Below are 13538 nucleotides of genomic sequence, written 5' to 3'. Positions count from 1 at the left end.
TCACTGAAATCCAAAACCTTCTGTCTCTTCTAATGCGAAACGCATCTTTGTCTTTAACTTTTTATAGGACTTGTAAGGCGGCAGGATCAGGCGATTGGAGCATGTATGGGCTAATGGCAGATTTATGTTTGTCCCGCCTCTGACAATACAGAATGTCTGATGGCCTTATCTTCCTGTCAGTTCTGCGAAGCCGCCTAAAGGTCACAAACTGCAGCAAGCGCAGTCGGTCCGGGTTGTCAATCTTTCGGACAAACTTCCAAAACCAAATGACCTGTTTGTTGCTTGAGGTATAACCCTCGTACACGGTGTTCTTCTGCCAGTCGGCTATGTCCAGCTTTTGCACACCACAAAGCAGTAACTCTAGCTCTTTCTCTTTAAAGGAGTGCAACCACTTCAGGGGGAGAACACTATTAAACCCCTCCAGGAAAGCTGCTATTTGATGGTCCACTCTGGAAAACAGCCATTCAACCATCAGGTCAATGTATTCTTCTTTGTTGGCCTCTGTAACTGGGATATTGTCTCCATCGGGTCTCAAGGCATGGGATGTGACACTGCCTAGTGTGTCCGTGGTGACAGAAAAGGACATACCCAAGTCACAATCCTCGATATTATTGTCCCTGATCCATGTAAGAGACCTGTAGAACACAGGGTCAATGGCCTCCAGGTCGTCAATGGTGAGCGTTTTTCCCAGCATCCTTTTATAGAAAGGCATGGAGAAGCCTTTGGCTATGTATTTTCCATGGAATAAAGCCATGGCAATGAAGCGGCCCATAAACATGAAGACGACCAATGTGATTAGGGATCACGGCTGAGGCTGGGTTGATATTAAGAGAGTTGCGTTCGCTGGTGTATTCTAGGAAACCGTAGTTTGGATTAAGCAGTTCCTGCGAAAGCACAGAAAACCATTCATTTGTCAGTCCTCCTAAATCTGCACCATCTTCCCATATAAATGTGACATTGGGTTGTTTCCTCAATTCATAGGGCTTCAACTCCATAATCAGTTGGAAGGAATCTTCGAAAATGGTCTGCCTTGAAACCATTATCTGTGCCACATCCGACAATGTGTTAGCTTTACACAAATCCCGGAAGTAAGCTTCTCTGCAGCGGAAACATCCTTTTTCTGCTTTTGTGGACCCTTGCAAGTGGCATCCTGTGGAGGCTTCTCTTGTCTCCATGCCTGCTGGCACAGCTTCCAGGGGGTCGGCTTCTGATGACACTGAAGCTGACTTTATGATAGGTCTCATCCATGTTGTGCTCCTGGTGTTATGGTCAACATAGAAAGATCTTCCATCATAAGTATACATTCTCTCCCAGCCGGGAGGTAAAGGCCGATCCCACACTGTGATCTTAGTGTTGCGTTCTCTATAATAGTATCTCCCACAATGAAGCTGCCTTCGCTCCCTTCCAGGTGGCAAAGGGTCTGCAGCAATACTGAGCTTCGGTTTCACCACTGGGTCAGAAACAGATGGTTTTGTGTCATCACAAGGCACCCTATTGGCTTCTGATGAAGCACATCCGCCATTAATGGGTGCTTGGGCTGTAGTAGAAGTACATGCTGACTCGGGTTCTACAATCTCACCATCCAATATCAATGTCAGCTCACCTGTTGGGACTGTGCCATGCTTGCCATCCAGTGAGAGAGTTAATTGCTCTGAAACTCTTTGGAATGTTCCTTGGTGTGTTTCCATGGCTTGCTGCAGAGGTAGAATGGTTTTTCCCAGCAGTGTATCAGTCCTCAAAGTATGGTGGCTCCATACCTGCACTTCAAGTACAGTTTCTGGAGTTACGTTCACACTGAACTCTTCCTCCAATGTTGGAATACTAGAGCTTTTTGCTCTTTCAGTTCTCTTGGTTATGCCCTCCACAGACAGCTCAGCATACACGGCTGATCCAAACCAACTCTTCTTTATGGTTAATTTGGCAGAAGATATGGTCACGTGCAGCTGTGAGCCTCCAAGAATGTTGGAGTCAGGCTCCTGTGGTGAGGCTGTGGCCATGTCTGGCTACAGATCTGGTTTCAAAAACCTTTCTAAAAATGTTTTGTTGCAAGCAACAACAACAATAAGTCGCAAAGTGAAGAAATCACTTCAAATACACAGAGGTATATCGCGGGACATCCAGCTCTACACAGCTCTGCCTAGAATGTGGCTGCTGCACTGCAAGTGGGAAGGTTGTATGATGTCATGGTGTCATCACACACACTCACACTGGGAGGTATGTGCCTAGCCTAGACAGCAAGGGCATGATTAGACAGAAAAGGCAAAGGATTCAGTTACATAAATGCTACACTTACTCTGACAACAATAATATAAAATTGTTATATCATCACATATAGTGAGTGCAGTGCGTAAGTAGCGCTATAACATGACAAAACATGAGCACCACAAGAGTAAAAATAAAATCATTTGTATAAAAAAAAGGACATTGAAAGGTTTGATAGTCCTCAAAACATACAATATTGTTGGCTAAATGCAACAGTTGGCAATGAGACAGGATCTATACCAGGGAAGTGCAGCCTCAGACGCTGCTACAGAGCTCACACACAGAAATGTGCAGATACTATTGCTCCTCACTATTCCTGGTTACCAGTACTACGTCCGTAACAGTTTATAATTATTACAGCCAGGAAAACAGAACAACCACCTTTACCAATAAGTCCAATATGAAATAGCATCTTCTGCCATTAATAACATAGGTGTAAGAGTTTCTGTAATGTGACAGAAGAGCTGACGGTACCATATAATAATCGTCCTCATGGTGCACTACACTTCTCTGTCACCAGGAGTGTTATGTCACATAAACAGAATTACAGACAAAAGTCTGATGTGTATAGATGGAGTAGCTATGCTTTCTATTGGAGGATGAAGAGGTATATGGAAGGAAGGCCAACAAAAGGGAAATAAACAATGAATAAATTAAATTAATTGTAATCTGATTAAATCTGAGGAACCATGCAGTAAAGCTAGCGGGCAGCAGTGCCTTATAAAGAGCTTTATATACTTGTACTTCCATGCAGCATACCTCCCAACATGACCCATTCCAGGAGGGACAAGATGCTCTCTTCCTGGACTTGCATGCTAGTGGCAGTTGCAGGGCTGCAGCACAGTCCAAAATTCAGATAGGGGAGCCTCACCAACTGCCACCCCAATCACCACAGTCCAGGACTCACTGACAGATGTGGCTCCCCTATTTAGATTTTGGACAGTGGTGCAGTCCCACCTCCGCAACTGTCATTGGCAAGGAAGTCCAACAGCAGGGCATTTTGTCCCTCCTGGAATGTTGGGGAGCATGATACCGATTAAGCCATAAGGTACAGTATGGGGTACTTTGTGTAGTATATGCAGAACTGTAGGTGTATTATGGCATGTGCAACTCTGTGAGACTCCCTAGAGCAGCGGCAGGGCCGGCGCTACCCGCTCAGCACAACCTGCAAAGCAGGTAGGCGCCGGCCCCTGAAGGCGCCACGCTTCCTCCCCTCCTCCGATATTGTAGCTGCCAGCTGCAGCAGCCTTTCAAGGTATATGAAAGGCATCGGTGCCGGCAGCAGGGCACTCCCAGGCGCTGGACATGGGGAAAAATTTATAACATTTGGGCAGCGACCGCGGCTCAACTTACCCTGTCCCGCTGAGTGACGCCGCCTGACGTCATTACACTGGCCCGGCGCATACAGTAGATGCATGTGGGGAACAGCCAGCTGAGCCATCGGGCGGTGGGATTTTAGCTGGAACAGGTTGACCTGGCGCGGGACACAATGCGGGAGCCGGGACAGAAGGCAACGCTGACAGGCAGCTACAGAACATTAGGTGAGAGACACTGTCTTTATTAACATTGAGGTGGCAGTGGCACTCACAGGGTTAATTAGAATTGGTTGAAATAGAGAAGTGGCTATGAGTGTTTATTCTGTGAGTGCCACTGCCACCCTTGTGTTAATACCTAACACATACAGTGTGTGAATATATATATATATATATATATATATATATATATATATATATATATATAGCGATACAACTCTGCCGGCACTCAATTTCCCAACAGTGCAGTTAGCCCCGGTGCCCGAAGGTATACATCCATATATCAGTCCAACAAATAACGGCACTCAGGAGGCAGTATGGTGAAAGCACAAAACAGGTGTATTCAGATCATCAGGACAGTCCTGATGATCTGAATACACCTGTTTTGTGCTTTCACCATACTGCCTCCTGAGTGCCGTTATTTGTTGGACTGATATATATATACACACACACATGCATACATATATGTGTGTATGTATATATATATATATATATATATATATATATACTGTGTATATGTATGTGTTTGTATATACTGTATGGGAGGGCGCAAATTTAGATTTTGCAGGGAGGCGCCGATCACCCTAGCACCGGCCCTGAGCAGCGGTTCTCAAACTGTGGGTCCCTACCTTCTCAGCATGGGGTCCCGACTCCATGTTGTTGACTATCAGGCTGATGACTTTTCTAATCTCAGTCAGTGATTAAAGGAGTCTGAAAAATCGGTTGAATTGTCTGTTACTTCAGACTCCTCCCATCACTCTGTGCCTCCACAATGCTGCCATGTATGTGCCGTCTGCTGACTACACATGTGATGTGATGACCTTCTGCAGTATCTTGCTGGGGTCCTGTCATTATTTTTATTGTCGGATGGGGTCCCAGAGCAAAATAGCTTGAGGACCCCTGCCCTAGAGCAATCAGCTTAGTGATAGACAGGATAGACCTGGCGACCACTGATACAAAACATTACTGGTCTGCATTTTAGTTGTTACTGTATAGGCAATTACATTCCCTGCTTATGTATTGATTGCAGTAAATACTACTCTGTGTATTGCCCCCTTAGTGCACCTTGTAACCCCTGTGTAATAATACATAGTGTGTACCAGCGCCTGGATCATGGGAGTATAAGTACACAGAAATAAATGCACATATTTCCTCATACGACAGCGGACAGACACCTGGATTAATAGGTTCTCCTGTACTGGTCTGTGCTTGGTATAAAATATACTTCTGAAAAATGTGTAGGTACTGTACGCTAATTACCAACTCTGCATAGCCTGTGGGTGTCCGAACTTGTCTTTCCTATTTTTGGCCATATGAACACCCCTAATCCCAGCCCAATCACAATAGAAATGAGTACATGATCCATAGTATGTACAGTTTGAATCCACACAAGTTACTCTTTACAAGCTGGTGAACATGTGTTTCAGTATATCGTTATTCTAGAATTGTTATTATTTGGCTTAATTTACAAAAACCCTTGTATTTTAGGTTTAAAGGTGCCCACACACAGTGCGAGGGTGCTTTGCAATGTGCACTCCCGCGGGCATCCCATTGCACAGCACATAAAGTCTGTGCAGCCCGTTCTTTTTTTAACTAGGTCCTGATCGCATCGCAAGCAAATCGCATGTGATGCGATGCGATCTAGTTCAAAACACACAGGAATGTTGTACCGTGTATGGGCACCTTTAGAGGTAGGTACATACAGTAAAAGGAGTTTTAAGAAATAAGCTCTAGAAAGCAGAAGTTGGCTATTTAGTTTTGAAAATATTATGGTGCAAATCCAAAGCGGATCCAACTGAAGCTACTAATCCACACAGCTGTGACTTTCTACACAATGGATTCCATAAGAATCTTACTGTACCACATGCAAGGTCTGGTTATAACCAATGAGTGTTTTTTCTGTGTTGACTTCCGAAGACTTGACCATTTGTTTTGTTTTTCCAAGCGATGGATAACAAATCACAATATAATCTGTACTACAGATTTATACCCCTTTCACACCAGAAAAGTCCCTGCATTTTCTGGTGTGTGAAGGAGTGGGAAGGAGGCGGGCAGGCAGGCTTGATGGTGGTGAGTACTCACCCCGGTTGCTGGTCCTCGGTGCAGGACGGGGATCCACACAGGCGGCAGGCGCAGATGACAGGTCAGACAGCGGGTGCAGATGACTCAGCTCTCCGGCGGCAGTGAGGGCGTTGGAGAGCTGCGTCATCTTCATCTGCCGCTGTCCTGTCATTTGCGCCTGCCGCCTGTGTGGATCCCCAGCCTGACAGCACACCGAGGACCGGCAACGCAGGTAAGTACCCCCTAGCCATTTCACACCCTGCTCCCTAGCAGGGTTGAAATCCCCGCAATTTTTGCCGGGTCCAACCCGGGAAATTTGGCTGGTGTGAAAGGGGTATTAGAAAAGGATTCCACATGCCAAGCTCATGATCACTCCCTGGCTACTGCCGGTAACGTCATTACAGTTGCCACATTACATCTGCCATTAACCAGAGCAAAATGGCACTTCAGATGGGGCTTGCAGTACTGCAGTATCTATGGGGATCACCCATATGGCAATAAATACAGATGTTCCAGAGATGCAAGTTAGAGACTAGATGGCATCACATTATAATATATCTTTATTTATATTGTCCCAATAGGACTCAATTTACATTACTGCACAAGCAACCATCATGGGCACCTCAAATACACACACATAAGGGAGGAAACTGGAGTTCAGGAACTCCACATAGCTAGTGCTCTGGTTTGACATCAGTGCTGTAAAAGGAACACTGCTACCCACTGTGTCCCCACTAGGAGACATCTCCTTCATCCACAAGAAAAGATCAAGTGAAGATAGAAGCAGGCTGGGCTATGTTCTGTCCTGCACAGGGACCCCATCATACTGTGAGTGACAATGGAGAATATTGGAAGAATGCAATCTGATTGGATGCCAGACCCAACTGACTCTTCGGTTAACACGTGTGCAGTCATGGGTTTATGGTCAAGGGTTGTGACTGTCCAGCTGAAGCGGGAAATAATCAACGTTCGGCGGCTAAACTGAAGCAGTCCTAAAAACAGTTCACTCAAAATATTATTAGCCTTTTGCTAAATATAATACCTTTATTTAAATATGTCTCTATGGTACCTATTTATCATTCACTATCTGCACGTTTTCAGTTGATACCTACAAATTTAGAGCATCACCTCAATGTATGAAGGAGGGACCACAGCAGATATATCTCCTAATGTGCTACTGTCTCTCCATTTCTGAGAGCAGGCGCAGACCCTATGAAGGATGGGGGTGGGGGGGGGGGGGGGTGGAGTGGTTAGATTTACCAAGCACTGGAAGGTGAACTTGATGTTAGCCTGTGGGCAACATTCTGCAGATATTACCAGGAGATGGTAATTACTCTGGAGCCCTCTACAGCAGGCAACCCAACCACAGTCCTCAAGGCACACCAACAGTGCAGGTTTTAGTGATATCCAGGCTTCAGCACAGATGGTTTAATCAGAAGCCCTCAGATACTAATTAAGTCACCTGTGCTCAAGCCTGGATATCTACAAAACCTGCACTGTTGGTGTGCCTTGAGGACCGTGGTTGGGAATGCCTGCTCTACAGGAATGGCTGCCGAAAATGCTATGTAAGTAGACCACTAATGCTCGGCAGTGCTGCTGTGGTCTAGTAGAGGATTGAAGAGACTGCAATGTGATTACTTCACTCCTAACACATTGCAGAGGGAGGCTCCTTTTCGCCAGAAATAAGGATAAGGAATAACGATGATTACAGTTATCAGATCTAAAACATTATAATTGCTCCTAGGAGACATGCTGCACATTTTGCAAGTAGATGTAGGACAATTGCATACCTCCCAACTGTCCCAATTACAATGGGACAGTCCCGCTATTTGGAGTCTGTCCTGCTCTCTCCCACAGGCAATGTTGCAAGTAAGGGGGTACGGCATGGTACGGAGTACCTGTAAGAAATATGTTGCAGGTAAGCAGTACCACTTACCCCCTGACCCACCGTCAATTCTATTTTTATTTTAAGTCTAAATATAATACATCCGCAGCCTGCCCACCGAGCGTTATGATTGGTGCTGTATGCAGCTACCAGCTACTGCTGAATTAGCCTGTCACACTGACAGGAATCAGCGGCGCCGACAGCATGAAGAGCAGGCTCCACAATTGTAAGCACAAGCTGCCTGGCTTTCCCCCAAGCAAGAGCCAACCCACCCCCAGTCATTCCCTGTTTCTCATTCCCTGTCTCCTGATGCCAAGCCACTATTGTCATTTAGTCACTCCTCTAGCTTTCTGTGACCACGCCCCCTCATGACACATGGCCACGCCCATTTTTGGTGGAGGCTATCAGTACCACCAAGAAAAAAATTCTACTTGCACCACTGCCCACAGGTGGCAATGTCCTGCGGGTGGGAGGGCAGTCTCTGAAGTGCAGGAAGGGATGGTCCCGTGGGCTGCCCAGCTGCTCCTGACCTTGGCGTGCGGCTCTGCACAGTGTGACATGGTCAGAGGTAATGGTGCGTAGCTTGCGAAGTGCTGCATTCTAAATAGGGTGGCCAATCCCGGGATCGGGATCGGCGGGATCCCGGGATTTGGCCCCCAAAACGCCGGGATTTCAATCCCGGGATTGGAGTTTCCAATCCCGGGATTAGACGGCGCATGTGCCGTCTAATTCCGGGCAGCGTCTGAGCACTCGCTCAGACACTGCCCGGCTTCTCCCATACCCGGAAACGTAGCACTGCACAGCGTGACGAGGTCACGCTGCGCAGGGCACAGCCCGCCCATCCGCCCCGGCTCCTGGCCAGCACCCCGCCTCCAACCCAACAGCTCTCCCAACCCTGCTCCCGGCAGCACCCTGCACCAGCCTGGCCGCCCACTCTGCAAAATGTAAGTAAATAGTGGGCGGCCAGGGCGTTTTAGGCAGCTAATAATAGCGCTATGCGTGTAGGTGGTATAATGGATGCATTTCCCATTAAATAGCCATATTTCAGGCGTCTGTCCGCACTAGGGATGCCAATCCCGGGATCCCGGGAATCCCGGGATTGAGCATTTTTCAATCCCGAATCCCGGGATTGAAAAAATGCCCCGGGATTGGCATCCCTAATTCTAAAGTGCAGAGGACTACAAAGGTTAGTCTAAAATGATCGGCTGAAGCCAATGAGAAACCATTGTAGTGCACTTTTTAGGCATTTGTTAATGGCCGAATAGTGGATAAGCCCTAAAACCATTAACAATAGTCACAAGAAGTTAGTTTAGGTAGCGTAATCTACTCTATGTTCTGTCTTTAGGGCCTCCTCTAGCGCCGGAGGGGTTGAGGAATATGAGGGGTTTTTTTTACTCTTTGGGCCTGATTCTAGTCTGATCGGTCCCCTGTGTATTCGCACCGGGGACTGATGTTTGCCCTCTGCTCATGTGCATATTCACATTTGCCCATGTGACCACAGGGGGCTAGGAGGCGGGATGGATGGGAACACGTGGCGTCATGGGGACGCTCAGCGTTTCCTGGGCGTACCCACAAAAACACTAAGGGCCTTATTCTAGTTCACTCTTTCTGACAAAATCCTTCTTAGATGGACAAAACCATGTGCACTGCAGGGGGGCAGATGTAACATGTGCAGAGAGAATTACATTTGGGTGAGTTATCTTGTTTCTGTGCAGGGTAAATACTGGCTGCTTTATTTTTACACTGCAATATAGATCTCACTTTGAAGTAAAACCCCACCCAAATCTAATTCTCTCTGCACAAGTAACATCTGCCCCCCCTGCAGTGCACATGGTTTTGTCCATCTAAGAAGGATTTTGTCAGAAAGAGTGAACTAGAATAAGGCCCTATGTGTCACAGGACATCAGCCGCCTGCCCCATTCTCGCACCTGGGCGGCGCAAATATAGGTCAGTCAAGACTGACATATTTGCGAACAGGGGAAAAATCTTTTGATGGTCTGCGACCATCGAAGGATTTTGCCCCCGTACACTACCCTGCAAATGGATGTTTATGCAAAACATCCATTAGCAAAGAGGCGGGGATGTTGGGACAGTGGTTGGGGGCGGGCATTTGCTCCACATTCCTGCACATATGATGTAATTACGTCATTGAAGGGATGGATACAGCATCCCAGCAGCAGGATTCTGACGTTCTCTATACCAGCACCAGCATCCCAACTACTGCCTGGAGACTAGCGGCAAAATCCTCACAGCAATCAGGATGCCGGCATAGGAGGCCCAACTGCATTATCTTCCTGCTGCGATTCTGATCAACCCAACACCTCTCATTGCGGCTCTGAATGGACTAGGCGCTGTACTACTGTAATTCTAATCTATTACTTTAATACTGAAAAGTTTGATACCAACTAAGAAATAAATCAAAACTAGTTGAGAATAATGTGAATTCTGTATGCAATAAGCATGCGCTGAGCACCACTAGAGGGAGCTACACTCACATCTTTTGCATGTCGTAGTAGTGATGTCAGGGGGTATGGATCATAGAATAGACAAGCATTCAGGGCTGGCTCTACCACTAGGCAGCTTTAGGCAGCTGCCTAGGGCGCCGGGATCTGGGGGGGCGCCACCAAGTCTGCAAATCAAAAAATCAAGGATGTCTATGAGTATCCTTGTTGTCCTTAATGCAGGTGGCGGCTGTGGAACTTATAAGACCTCACCTCTATACTTTCCCTTAAGTCATACTTCCTACATTACTGCCCCACCCTCCTTGTACTCTGTTGTGGGTGGCAAAGGGGAGGGTGCAGAGGACCTCCAGAAAAAGCAAGGGACTTGGCCACCTTCCCAGGGGGGAGGAGGTCACGGGATTGGATGACCACATGATTTAAAAAAATTGGGGGGGAGTAGGTTGAAGTTTTGCCTAGGGTGCTGAGAAGCCTTACACCGGCCCTGCAAGCATTAGGTCGACATGACTGAATGTCCACATGTATGAAGGTCGACATGGTTTAGGTTGACACAAGCATTTTTACAGTCATAAGGTCGACATGGGGTTTTCGCTTATTTCACCCGAATGTCAACGCTAAAAAAGTGCACCGCGCACTAAAGTACATGTGCAGATCTCTGGAAAGAATTCTGACACGCCATTTTTCTGGCGATCTGCGCATGCTGCCTCCATCGTTGGTAAAAGAAGGATTGAAGCTACTAAGTAGCTGTATGGGCGCTGGCAAGGAGTGTTCTGTGAAGCAGCTGCCAGTGGGACTGAGTAGGTCCCAATAAAAAACTGAAAAGGACAAAAGGAGAAGGTAGCACTGAAACCAATGAGGAATTTGAATACAAAATTAACATTTATTGGTGCACATACACAATGAATTCATATTATAATAAACATAAATATAAGAATATATGGGTTAAAAACATATGCTCACTGCTTTTGAGCCACTGAATATAAAATATAGAATATTGGGGGGATCCGCTCCTATTTATGCCGCCCTAATGGTGTTGAATGGAGGACCAGTCAAATGGCAAAGAAATATACACTTCCCAAACTGTATAGGTGTTGGTTAAGATGGATATATTTACCGATGCAGTCCACTGGTAAGTTCATCTGGGAGATCTTTATATCCTTCTAGGATTGCATGTCAGCTGTGTCATCCCTTGTTGATGAAGTATGAGGGAAGGAGTCCAGTGTAAGACTGGATGTTATAATAACCACGGTCCACTGATGAAGGTGGCTGGTTGGAGCCCAAAGTAAGGTGCAAATGTGTAAAGTGGCAGTTGGGAGCAGATGAGTAGAGCTAGTTATTTCCAAGTCACTGCAGGGACCCCGCCAAGTTAATACACAGCACCGCAGGGACCCCTATGATCGCAGCTTGCAGACAGCGCTGCAGGTACCCCCGTGCCGCATGGACCCCCCTGGGGGGGGGTAGTCTTGTGTGTTAACTGGGGTGGGAGGCTGCGCCGAAATTTGCTGTTTCGCCACTGGAGGAGAGTCTTAATGTGCATGGAAGGGCATTCCATAAGGTGGGTGCTGCCCGACAAAAATCCTGCAAGTGTAAGTGGCTGCACGTAATGAGTGTGGATGCTAGAGTATGTATGCTGTGTGTGTGTTTTGTATACTGTGCGTATATGCTACTTTGTGTGTTTACAGCTGTATATTTACAAACTACAGTAGAGAACATGCTATGATTTCATTATTAAGTTCTCCTTGGAGTTCTGGCCACTGTTTTTGCTGAATATGAATATATAATATGTGTGCGTATGGAAGGGATACATACGGCATCCCAATAGTGTAAATCCCGACGGGGGCTCTTTCGGCACCCTAACCCTTTCCCCCTGCTCTCCTAACCCTCCCTTTTAGCAGCCTAATCCCCCCCCCCCCCCCCCTGCAGCCTGACCCTATCCCTCCCCTTAAGTGCCTAACCCCGCAGTCTAAACCTAACCCCTCTGCCCTGCAGCGTGTCCCTAAGTCCCCCCCACTAGTGTCTATCCCTAACCCCCCTTCCCTGGGTGCAAGCTAGCGGGTCCCCACATACCAGTCCTGATGCCAGCTGTCAGGATTCCGTTGATGGCATCCTGATTTATTCATGGTACCGGCAACAGTTGGGATGCTGGCATCGGTACGCTGAACACTGGCATCCTGACCACAGGGCTTAGATCGACACCTGAAATAGGTCGGCATGGATAAAGTCAACAGGGTGGGAAGATCGACACTAGCGTTAGGTCGACAATAAGAAGGTTGACAGTAAAAAAGGTCAACATGATGTTTTCACGTTTCTTTGCCCCGAATGTCGACATAGTCAACATGGGCACAGTCTAAGTGTACCGTGTCTCCTCGCACACTGTTTTAGTCTCCCACCACGCCATAGTGGATGGTAGGGCATGATATACCGCATGTCGGCACATGTTGGCTCCAAAATGTGAAAAACTCATGTTGACATTTTGACTGTTGACTTTCACATTGTCGACCTAATGATTGCGTCGACCTTCCGACCCTGTCAATCTATGTCGAATTATTTCAGGTATTTATTATGTCACATGACCAGCTTACCCTGGCAGCCATACAGGGCTTCACTGGACCTTCTCTATCCCTGTTACAGTGTCGGCATCTTCCTCCCATTACTGACACTCACTGTAACAACATGTGCGTGGATACATTAATTGCTAGATAGAGCATTCAAATATTGCAATTTATAACAGTTAGCCAGCACACTACAGCCCTGATTTTATTTCCTATGGTTATTATTTTCTGTCAAGACACTGAGGAAATAACCGTTGCCCTCAGTAAAGATGGCGGCGGAGGGACAGGAGCTTCCCAGCACTGCAAGCACTTTGCCCACACTGGTCAATGTCTTTACCCCTCCACACTGGTCCCTCAGTTCAGCGGCACTGACAGTATACATGGTGCTGAAAGTCCGCACCCGTGCTGTACAGAGAGAGCTGTGCAGTGCATGCAGTACTGGGATTATAGTTCAATATTAGTGGGTTAATAATATAGTTCCCAATTCCCTCCTTCTAGACTGGTCCTGTGCCACTGAGCTGACACTGATTAATAGCGGTGAGATTGGAAGGGTGACATGCTGCAGGCAAGTGCATAGGGGCTGGGTATAAAATAATAGCTATGTGGAGCTATAACTAGTACATGTGTATGATGATCTGTTATCCAAGTAGTGTCAGATTACACTGAGCCATGTCTTAAAGACTATTTAGGGAATGACAAGTGAAGGGTTAATAGATGCAACTAGTATCTCAGGGAGGGGTCAGTACCTCACACTGCACCTACTGTGAGTGTGACTGGTGGCTGTCAC

The 13538-nt window shown here is 46.9% G+C and overlaps 1 pseudogene; it reads right to left on the bottom strand.

The window, feature by feature from the left end:
* Positions 1-1997, bottom strand: LOC146015537 (NEDD4-like E3 ubiquitin-protein ligase WWP1 pseudogene; annotated as a pseudogene).
* Between the last annotated feature and the right edge of the window lie 11541 nt (positions 1998-13538).

This window comes from Crinia signifera, chromosome 1 (assembly GCF_055691185.1).
Source record: "Crinia signifera chromosome 1, ASM5569118v1, whole genome shotgun sequence".
NCBI classification, from domain to species: Eukaryota; Metazoa; Chordata; class Amphibia; order Anura; family Myobatrachidae; genus Crinia; species Crinia signifera.
The sequence above is the reverse complement of the archived record's forward strand: the minus strand, read 5'-3'. Positions and strand labels throughout refer to the sequence as shown.